Below are 10,636 nucleotides of genomic sequence, written 5' to 3'. Positions count from 1 at the left end.
CTGTAGCTGAGCACTGTGTCAAAACTTAAAAAAAATACAAATCATTTCTCCAGCCTTCAGCCTCCACTCCCCTCAGTCCATTCATGTCAACTGAAGTCTCAATGCTTTTTACCCATCATTTCCCTTCACATCATTAAATCAACTTAATGCCTAGTTCCATCAACCAATATTTCACCCTTTACTTACTATGTTATCTCACTTAATGTCAATAAGTATGCACACACAAGGAAAGAAAAGGAATTGTCTCAGAGTGATACTCCAATTCATAAAACTCATTTTGACAGGTCTTGACAGCTTTGACACTTCTTTACAAGTCTTGACAGAGCTTTTACTTATTCCAGATTTTTACGGTACTTTAAACACACAATTTTCTCTGTAGGTAACAATTTAAAAGGGTACCTGACCCTCCACCAAATGTTCTCTGAATCTTCCTCCCAAACAGTACTTGACACCCTCCTTCCCCAAAGGTGTCCTGAGACCATATCCACAGGATTACCTCTGCTCTCCAAAGGGTACTTTGCTGATCCAAAACAGAAAAAATGCACGGAGAACAAACCTGCTTTGATTCAATCTGCAGTATGCATTCTGGATTCGACACAGTAGGATTAATAAAATAGGATTTAAATGCAGATAATTGAATGTTTAAATGGTTTGCTGCACACACTGCTCATGCACAAAGCCAAAGTCAACACCATTTCTGCCTCCTCATGGAAATGGGATGTGATTTCAGACCATTTCCACAATTTTTGTCACAGAGAGGCTCTTCAACATGAAAAAGATCTGGTCCATAGAGTATGAAAGCAAAAGAATTATTATGGGTCTTCACTAAGCAATGGTTTGATTTGAGTATTGTCCATTTCTGGGGATTGGGAGAAAGTGAGGACTGCAGATGCTGGAGATCAGAGCTGAAAAATGTGTTGCTGGAAAAGCGCAGCAGGTCAGGCAGCATCAAAGGAGAAGGAGAATCGACGTTTCGGGCATAAGCTCCTTTGATGCTGCGCTTTTCCAGCAACACATTTTTCATTTTTGGGGATTGTATTGTAGAAAAGATATGAAATTTTTAGAGAGAGTTCAGAAAAGATTAATAAAAAAGATCTATTATGGTTTACTCAGAAAGTTAAGGATGTTAGATCAAAAAGAAAAATAAACTTGTAAATTGTAAACAATAGGAGCAAGTCTGAGGAATGAAAATGTTTTTGAATGTGAAACCGGCAAAAGGGCCACTATAAAGTTGATCAAAAGTGAAAAACAAATATGAGAGTACACGATCAGGAATTTAAAAATGTTTGCAGATGTGTTTTACAAGTTATATAAAAAGAGATGGTGAAAGGAAACATTGATCACATAGAAGCAGGAACAGGAGAAATTATTGTAGGGAGTGAGGAAATGGCAGAGATATTGAAAGACTGTTTTGTATATCAGAAGACAGAATTTGCAAACCAGCAATAGGAAACAATCTCTGCCTAAAGTGATTGAGGAAATGAAAGATAATTGATATCAGCAGAGAAAAAAATACTGGATAACCTAAGGGACAAATATCCAACAAATCCCCAGGACATGATGGACTACACTTTAGGGTTTTACAGATAATGGATACACTGGCCATGATTTTCTAAAATTCCCTAGAATATAGATTGATTTCAGCATAATGAAAGTTGGTAAAGACAATACTGTTATTCAAGAAAGAGTAACAGAGAAAAGAGGAAATCACAGTCATTCATTGGGAAAGTGTTGGAATTTATAATTATACAGTTTTGGAATCATGCAGCATAGAAACAGATCCTTCGGTCCAACCAGTCCATGCCAACCATGAACCCAAATTAAATTTGTCTCACCTGCCTGTGTTTGGCTTATAACCCTCCAAATCTTGCCTACTCATGAACTTATCCAAAAGTATTTTAAATATTGTAACTGTTCCTACATCCATCACTTTCTCTGGCAGTTCATTCCATAGATATACTACTTTCTGTGTAAAAAAGTTGCTGCTCATGATCTTCTTAAATATTTCACCTCTTACCTGAAAAATATGCCCACCCCACTTTTGAACTCCTCTACCTTAGAGAAAATAACCCTTGCTGTTCACTTTATCTGTGTCCCTCATGATTTTATAAACTTCAATAAGGCCATCCCTCAACCTCCTACACTCCAATGAAAAAAGTGCCAGCCTTTCCAGTCTATTTTTATATCTTAACTCCCACCAAACATCCTGGTAGATATTTGCTGAACCCTCACCAATTAATAATATCCTTCCTATAACAGGGTGCAGAGAGCTGCACACACTACTCCAGAAGAGGCCTCACCAATGTCCTGTACAACCTCAACATCACTTTCCATATACTCAAAGTCTGAGCAATGAATGCAAATATGTTAAATGCCTTCTTAACCACCTTGTCTACCTGTGACCCAAATTTCAAAGAATTATGTACCTGAACCCTGAGGACTCTCTGTTCTACAACACTAACCTGGACCATTGTATAAGTCCTCTCCTTGTTTGTTTTACCAAAATGCAATACTTCACCATTTATCCAAATTAAACTCCATCTGCCATTCTTCAGCCAATTGGCCCAACTGATCAAAATCTCTTTGTAATCTGAAATAACCTTTTTCACTGTCCACATTATCACTAATTTTAGTGTCATCTGCAAACTTACTAACCATTCCTTCTATATTCACATCGAAATTATCTATATAAATGCCAAACAAAAGTAGACCCAGTACCAATCCCTGTGAATCACCACTGGTCACAGGTGTGGTTTCCAAAAAACAACACTCCACTACCATTCTCTGTCTCTTATCATAAAGCCAATTTTGTATCCAATTGGCCCAAGCTCACTTTGAATCCAATATGATCTAACTTTACTAATTAGTCCACCATGCAGATCCTTGTCAAAGGCTTTACTAAAGTTCAAGTCCACTCTGTCTTTATCAATATTTTTGGTTACTTCATTAAAAATCTCAGTCAAGTTTGTGAGATATGATTTTCCTCACATAAATCCACACTGACTATCCCTAATCAAAAATCACTGACACGGGTTATAGTCCAACAGGTTTATTTGAAACTTTTTGGACTATAACCAAATGTTGTGTGATTTTTGACTTTGTCCATCCTAGTCCAATACCGGTACCTCCACATTATCCCTAATCAATCCTTGCCTCTCCAAATGCATTTAAATCCTATCTTTCAGAATCCCCTCCAACAACGTACCTTCCACTGATGCGATGACTCACATGTCTATAGTTTCCAGGTTTCATATTCATAGATGATATAAATATTTCTGTTAGGGGCCCCACAATTTCCTCTCCAACTTCCCACAACATCCTATGATACACTGAAGAGTGATCTACTTTTGGTGTTTTCTAATTCCAGCACTTTCTTTTCTGTAAAGTGAACGGTTTTCCAAGTATGAGAAGTGATCTAATTGAAAGTTATGAATATCGTAAAGATATAGATGCAAATAAATTGTTTCCCCTGGTTGGTGAGTCTTGAATCAGGGACATAACTTAAAACTGAGATGCCATTTAGAACTGAGATGAGGAGAAATTTCTTTTGAAACTGTAAAGTACAGAAATGTACTGCTAGCAGATTGTAGAAATACCTTCATAATGTGTAGGTGCTAGATGCCAGTGTCCTGGATGTGAGTGCATGTGGCTGGTGTTCATGGATTGTACCCTGGAATGTTGCTTGTTGGGTGACTGAAAAGCATCTCTAGAGGAGCAAGCAATGAACTGTAATTGCTGATACCTGCTCAGAATTTCATGTTGTGAATTCTCATCATTTAGTTTCCTCGCAGCATTTGGCAGACTAGGATGCTACATATTAATGAAGTGAAATTTGCAGTCAATTAGGATAACAACAAGTGATAATCCCCTTTAATAAACCTCTTGCCAATTCCTAGTAAGAATCTCATCTCAATGTCCTGAATTCTTGGCAAATGAAATATATTTCTCCCCATGTCAGAAAAGGCTTCATTGTACTACTTACGTGATTCCCCAGATTTTTCAGCATCATTCACTTCATTCCGGCATTTATAAGATTCCAACAAGCCTCCCGTTACCTCTCAGAAATTGTTGGAGGAACTCAACACATCTGGCAGTATCTGTGTAGTGAGAAGCAGAGTTAAAATTTCAAGCCTTGTAAACCTTCTTCAGAACTGAAAACTGATATCTGGTGGCTGTACCTTTTCATGGCACATGATCAGAGTCGAGAGTGTAGTGCTGGAAAAGCACAGCAGGTCAGGCAGCATTGGAAGAGCAGGGGAATCCATGTTTAAAGCATTCCTGATGAAACGCTTATGCCTGAAAATGTCGACCTTCCTGCTCCTCGGATGCTGCCTGTCCAGCTGTGCTTTTCCAGCACCACACTCTCGACACTAACTCATAGATTAGACAGATTACTCAAGGTTTTTCTCTTACAGACTTGCATACACACTCAGCGCCTACAGGATGCTAACAGCATTCCTGCCTTGTCATACCAGGCTTTTCAGTGAATCGTCACCCAGCCAGAGCCTAAAGACTAACTGTACTACTGTATCTGCTCTGCACAGAAATAGAGCCAGGTTGCTTATCATCAGTGTTATGCCCAGGAGTGGACATCTTGCTATATGGTATGTCAATCTCTCACCTTCGGCAAGCTGCCTGCATGGCAATCACATAGCATGATGCTTCAATCAAGTGGCAATGTCTGGGCGGCACGGTGGCACAGTGGTTAGCACTGCTGCCTCACAGCGCCAGAGACCCGGGTTCAATTCCCGCCTCAGGCAACTGACTGTGTGGAGTTTGCACGTTCTCCCCTCCGGGTGCTCCGGTTTCCTCCCACAGTCCAAAGATGTGCAGGGTCAGGTGAATTGGCCATACTAAATTGCCCGTAGATTTAGGTAAGGGGTAAATGTAGGGGTATGGGTGGGTTTCGCTTCGGCGGGTCGGTGTGGACTTGTTGGGCCGAAGGGCCTGTTTCCACACTGTAATCAGTTGGAAAACTGGAAGGAAAGTGGTCAGAGGTCTGTTCAGTCGTGATGATGGGGAGTGGGAGGAAAAAGGGATGAGGAATTAGAGAAAGGATTAAATGTGGGCAGAACCTTTTCTACTTTTTTTCTACTTCTTTATTAGTAAGTACACTTTAGAATTACCTTTATTGTTTGCATATTCACTGTTCTAACTTTCTGTATGAAAACAATTCACCTTCTTTATGTAGATACTTATCTAGAAATTATGGCCTCCCACCTTTGATTTAGATACCAATCAAAATTCTGTCTGAAGAAAGAACATGTAACTATAGAACATTGTACACAATCTTCAAGAGAGTCAAAAACAACTCAGTCAATGAAATGTCTATAAGTAAAGTGACTGAGAATGGTGAGGTTCATAAAGTTGTACATCAGTAAAGACTTCAGAAAAATATGGAAGTTAAAAGAATAACTTTTTGCTTTGATTAACCAATTCATATTTATCCTAGACCTTAAAAATCACCATTTTCCATGTTCCACACCAATTAATATAATTCACTTAATTTCAATTTCTGACAAATTATCAGCAGTTTTATTCTATTGTGAAGTGAGTTCAAATTGCCCAAATTTTACTATCCAGCTAAAAGTCTGACAAAGAAGACATTTGTTTTTTGAATCTGAACTGTCAACCAAACCAAGTCATAGAGGTTTCCAGTTTTTCATAGCACTTTAAATCCTGTCAGTAGAGTTTAAATGATTATAGCAGCCTTCGGCTTATGACTTATCCTGAAAAGTGACTGGCTGCTTTTTCTACTCTTGCAGTTAAAAAAGATATTTGATGAAAAAGAAATCAAAAGATGTAAATGCATATACAACAAGGCAATAATGTGTAAAAATGGAAAACAGAATATAATGAAAGAGAAAGCAACATAGAAAAGAATTGTAAAAACAAGTATTTGGCATGAGAAATATACAGATTGAATACCAAAGATATAGGAAGATACAACAAGGTAATCTCAATGCAGAGAACAGGGTACAGATATTTGAATTTATAGAGACAGACAGACTAAATGCTATAAAGACAATAATAGCAAAAATGACACTGTCAAGAATAACATTGTTTCACGCTGTTTTTCATAGAAATGCCTTGAAATTTGATTCTCTAATATCATACAGCCTGGCCTCAAATACAGTGGATCACAATCCTAGCTCTTGTCAAAATGTATCATAGATTCAATGTTGGCTAGAAGTAGGGTGTATCTAAATTATATATTATGACTTGCTTTTCCAAATACCATTTGTCATTGGGAAGTTATGTTTGTGTGCAGTCGCTACACAATTTATCGTTTTATTGCTCTGAAATTTTCAAGCAAAGAAGATAAAATTATGTTTAATTGCCACAACTAATTTATGCTATAAAATTAATAGAAACATTTTTTTCATGTTGTACTTTTTAAAGAATAAAATAAATTAGAAATCAGACTGCATTTAATTAACTGAATGTTTTTGGCTAAAAGATAATTAGGAAGTTAAAATGGAAAACAAAATAGGGAACATGTGGAAACAATTAAAGATTAATTATTTATTTGTTATTAAAATCATTATTCAATGTGTATTTTACTTAAACATTAATTCTAATATTTTATTTTGTGTTATTCAGTGATTTCCAGTGCAAAGCTGGAAAAAGGTGAGGATTTCCCTGGAGTAGTGGGGAGTTAAGGCATAATTTCATTCAGTTTTATGGAGTTTGTAAGCAGCTGCAATACATAAGCATGGAGCTACCACAATTCATAGCTGCCAGTTCTACAGTAAAATCACTGTCATTCAGACTTGGATTTTTCCTTCAAGCTTGACCTTGAATCCACACAACTGCAACACATATCATTGACAGTTTCTTTGTGTTTTCTTTGTACTGCAGTCATCATCCTTACAGGGTTTGCATTGATGTTTGTACACTAACTTGCAAAAATAATTAAATATCACACATATTAATTAGATGTTAATCATTTGTTTTATCGACACAGACTATGGGGAGAAAATCTTTCCTCTTCCAAAGATAGTAGTCATAAACTGAATATGTTCAGAAACAGTATTTGCTAAGCTGATTGGACAAGAATAAAAAAAATACACACATTTTGATCACTTCTGCCCTGGAAATTCTTAGCAGGAGAGTCCTATCACAAAATAGTGGAAACCTCACCAGGAAACAATGCTGCGAGCAGTGAGGAGAATCAGTGCGAGAATCATGTCCTCTTTATCAACAGCAAGTGTGCCCTACCATTTTGTTTAAATGAATAGCAGCCAGTTTGACATCCACTGTAAAAGAATTATAACATGCAAGTCTGAGGCTTGGATGCCAAGTGTGCTGGGAGAATGTTCAATTTCCCAGGCAATTCCCGCAGAGTCAGCTGTGTCAGAGAATGTACAAGGCCCAGACACGCAACTCCAACCTACACTGCTGCTATAACCTGCCTGCTAATGCAATACTGGGACCGATATTCTATTTGTGCTCTTGATAATGAGTGATGCAAGATGAAAACAGCCTAAATATTCTGAAGCTGTATGTCCAAGTGTTATAATTCTTCTGCCAATCTTGGCTCAATGACACTGTTTACTGTTTTGTGAATAAAGTTTAGGTTCACACCTCTGATCAAACAGTAATTTGTTAGCTATGAAATATTTTGGGATGTGTCTGTCATGAAACCTGTCATATAAATGTAATTTTATAAATTTCCTGATACTCATCTTACAAATCTTATCATTTGAATGGGATACTGAAGTGGGTAATTTAAAATGTTAACATCCTATTTTTGAATACTTGAAATATTTGAGTTTTTGAACGTTCTTTTGTGTATTGTTTTGACTTAAGGATCACACAAGTGAATAGTTTATATCCAATCATAAGGGGAAGAACAGATCAGATATGATTTGCTCGCTGAGCGGTAGGTTTGATATCCAGACGTTTCATAACCTGGCTAGGTAACATCATCAGCGGCGACCACCAAGTGAAGCGAAGCTGTTGTCTCCTGCTTTCTATTTATATGTTTGTCCTGGATGGGGTTCCTGGGGTTTGTGGTGATGTCATTTCCTGTTCGTTTTCTGAGGGATTGACATGTCAGAGAATTCCTAGAGGCCTGGCACTCCAACCACAACGCCATAAACAAACACATAGATCTAGATACCATCTATCAACCCCTCAGAAAACGAACAAGAAATGACATCACCACAAATAAACCAGGAACCCCATCCAGGACAAACATATATAAGTAGAAAGCAGAAGATAACAGCTTCGCTTCACTTGGAGGTCGCCAGTGATGATGTCACCTAGCCAGGCAATGAAACATCTAGATATCAAACCTACAGCTCAGCGAGCAAACCAACACCCTAAACCTCAACTTGAGCTACAAACCTTGAAGATCAGATATGAATTTGATTGCTGAATGTTGTATCGTTTAATTAGTTAAAAATCACACAACACGAGGTTATAGTCCAACAGGTTTAACTGGAAGCACACTAGCTTTCGGAGCGACGCTCCTTCATCAGGTCCGCTCCGAAAGCTAGTGTGCTTCCAATTAAACCTGTTGGACTATAACCTGGTGTTGTGTGATTTTTAACTTTGTACACCACAGTCCAACACCGGCATCTCCAAATCGTTTAATTAAAAAGTCACCACAAACTCATTAGCACGTTCTGTTTATGCAAGAGCAAGTGGTTAAAATGTGGCAAAGAAGTTCCACAGTTAATGTAAGTCATATTGCAGGAAACAAAACAAGCTGTGTTGGTTACATAATAGAAGTTGAAATAACATTCAGAATGTGTCTGATAATGAGAGCTAAGGTTTGTGAGATGATCCTCAGTCATCACAAGACATCATGAAGAATGAATTGCAGTGAATGTAAATTATCTTAGAAAAAGTCGTTCCTTTATTATTTTGATTATTTCACATTGTTGGCATTGTCTAAAATTTAATTGCTTGAATTCTCAGCAGATGCTTATATTAATGGGTAATTAAGCCTTAAAGTTGGTGATGATGACATCAGATTAAATTTAATGTAATTATATTGGTTAGGTCACTTTTGGAATACTGCATTCATTTCTGGTCTCCCTGCTATAGAAAGGATGTTGTGAAACTTGAAAGGGTTCTGAAAAGATTTGCAAGGATGTTGCCAGGGTTGGATGGTTTGAGCTACAGGAGAGGCTGAATAGGCTGGGACTATTTTCCTTGGAGTGCAGGAGGCTGAGGGGTGAAGTTTATAAAATGAAGGGCATGGATAGGGTGAATAGTCAAAGTCTTTTCCCTAGTGTAGGAAAGTCCAAAACTAGATGGTATAGGTTTAAGTTGAGAGGGAAAAGATTTAAAAGGGGCCTAATGGGTATTTCTTTCATGCAGAGGATGGTGCGCATATGGAACAAGCAACCAGCAGAAGTGGTGGAGGCTGGTACAATTACAACATGTAAAAAGCATCTGAATGGGTATATAAATAGGAAGGTTTAGAGAGACATGGGCCAAATGCTGGTAAATGGGACTAGGTTAATTTAGAATATCTGATCTGCATGAGCAAATTGGTCTGAAGGTTCTGCATAGTTCTATGACTCTATAACTCTATATGATATTCATTTGTCTGTTCTTTTAGCTCAGACATTAACTTATTTAAGTATCAGTCCAGACCAAAAACACATTACTTCTCAATTGATGTTATAGATCCTCTAACCATGGTTTTTTATTTATATTTCACATTCACCTTAATACTGTGTAAATTTTGCATCACTTGATCAAATACTTTGAAAATTAATCAAAATAATATGCAGAGAAAGAAGTCCTTCACTAGTAAGATGGCACAGCATATCTGCGCTGGGCTCATAATATGGAGGTTAATTAATCAAAACCACATTTAAAGGATCTTATGTCTCAGTGGTATTATCCTTACCTCTAGGCCAGAAAGTCTGGAACTTCCAACTGTCCCAGAGATGCATTATATCACATCTGACCAAGTTAATTAAAAATAATCCTCCTATCAGAAATCTGTTAAGAGCCTGTGAACTATTCTCTCAAGCATTCTTTAAACTTTGCTATCCCTCATCTCCCCAAACATTGATTCCAAATATCAACATCCACAAACAAAGTTGTATTTGAAATAGTGTTCTTTGAGCCACCACACACTGCAGCACAGAGGAACTATGAAGAGCTGAGAAAAATCAGCTAGACAGTGTTTTCAAAAAGAATGGGTACCCAATAGAACATAGAACATAGAACATAGAACGATACAGCACAGAACAGGCCCTTCGGCCCATGATGTTGTGCCGAACATTTGTCCTAGCTTAAGCACCCATCCATGTACCTATCCAATTGCCACTTGAAGTTCGCCAATGATTCTGACTCTGCCACTCCCACAGGCAGCGCATTCCATGCCCCCTCCACTCTCTGGGTAAAGAACCTACCCCTGACATCTCCCCTATACCTTCCACCCTTCACCTTAAATTTATGTCCCCTTGTAACACTCTGTTGTACCCGGGGAAAAAGTTTCTGATTGTCTACTCTATCTATTCCCCGATCATCTTATGCACCTCTATCAAGTCACCCCTCATCCTTCCTTCTCCGTTCCAATGAGAAAAGGCCTAGCATGCTCAACCTATCCTCGTACAACCTATTCTCCATTCCAGGCAACATCCTGGTAAATCTCCTCTGCACCCTC

The 10,636-nt window shown here is 38.0% G+C and overlaps 1 long non-coding RNA gene across 1 annotated transcript in view; it reads right to left on the bottom strand.

Moving 5' to 3' along the window:
* Positions 1–3,124: 3,124 nt before the first annotated feature.
* LOC122550593 overlaps positions 3,125–10,636 on the bottom strand; it is an 88,091-nt gene continuing 80,579 nt past the window's right edge. Inside the window, exon 4 of the long non-coding RNA XR_006311890.1 lies at positions 3,125–4,097. This is a non-coding gene — a long non-coding RNA (uncharacterized LOC122550593). The remainder of the gene's footprint in view (positions 4,098–10,636) is intronic.

This window comes from Chiloscyllium plagiosum, chromosome 6 (assembly GCF_004010195.1).
Source record: "Chiloscyllium plagiosum isolate BGI_BamShark_2017 chromosome 6, ASM401019v2, whole genome shotgun sequence".
Classification (NCBI taxonomy): Eukaryota; Metazoa; Chordata; class Chondrichthyes; order Orectolobiformes; family Hemiscylliidae; genus Chiloscyllium; species Chiloscyllium plagiosum.
The sequence above is the reverse complement of the archived record's forward strand: the minus strand, read 5'-3'. Positions and strand labels throughout refer to the sequence as shown.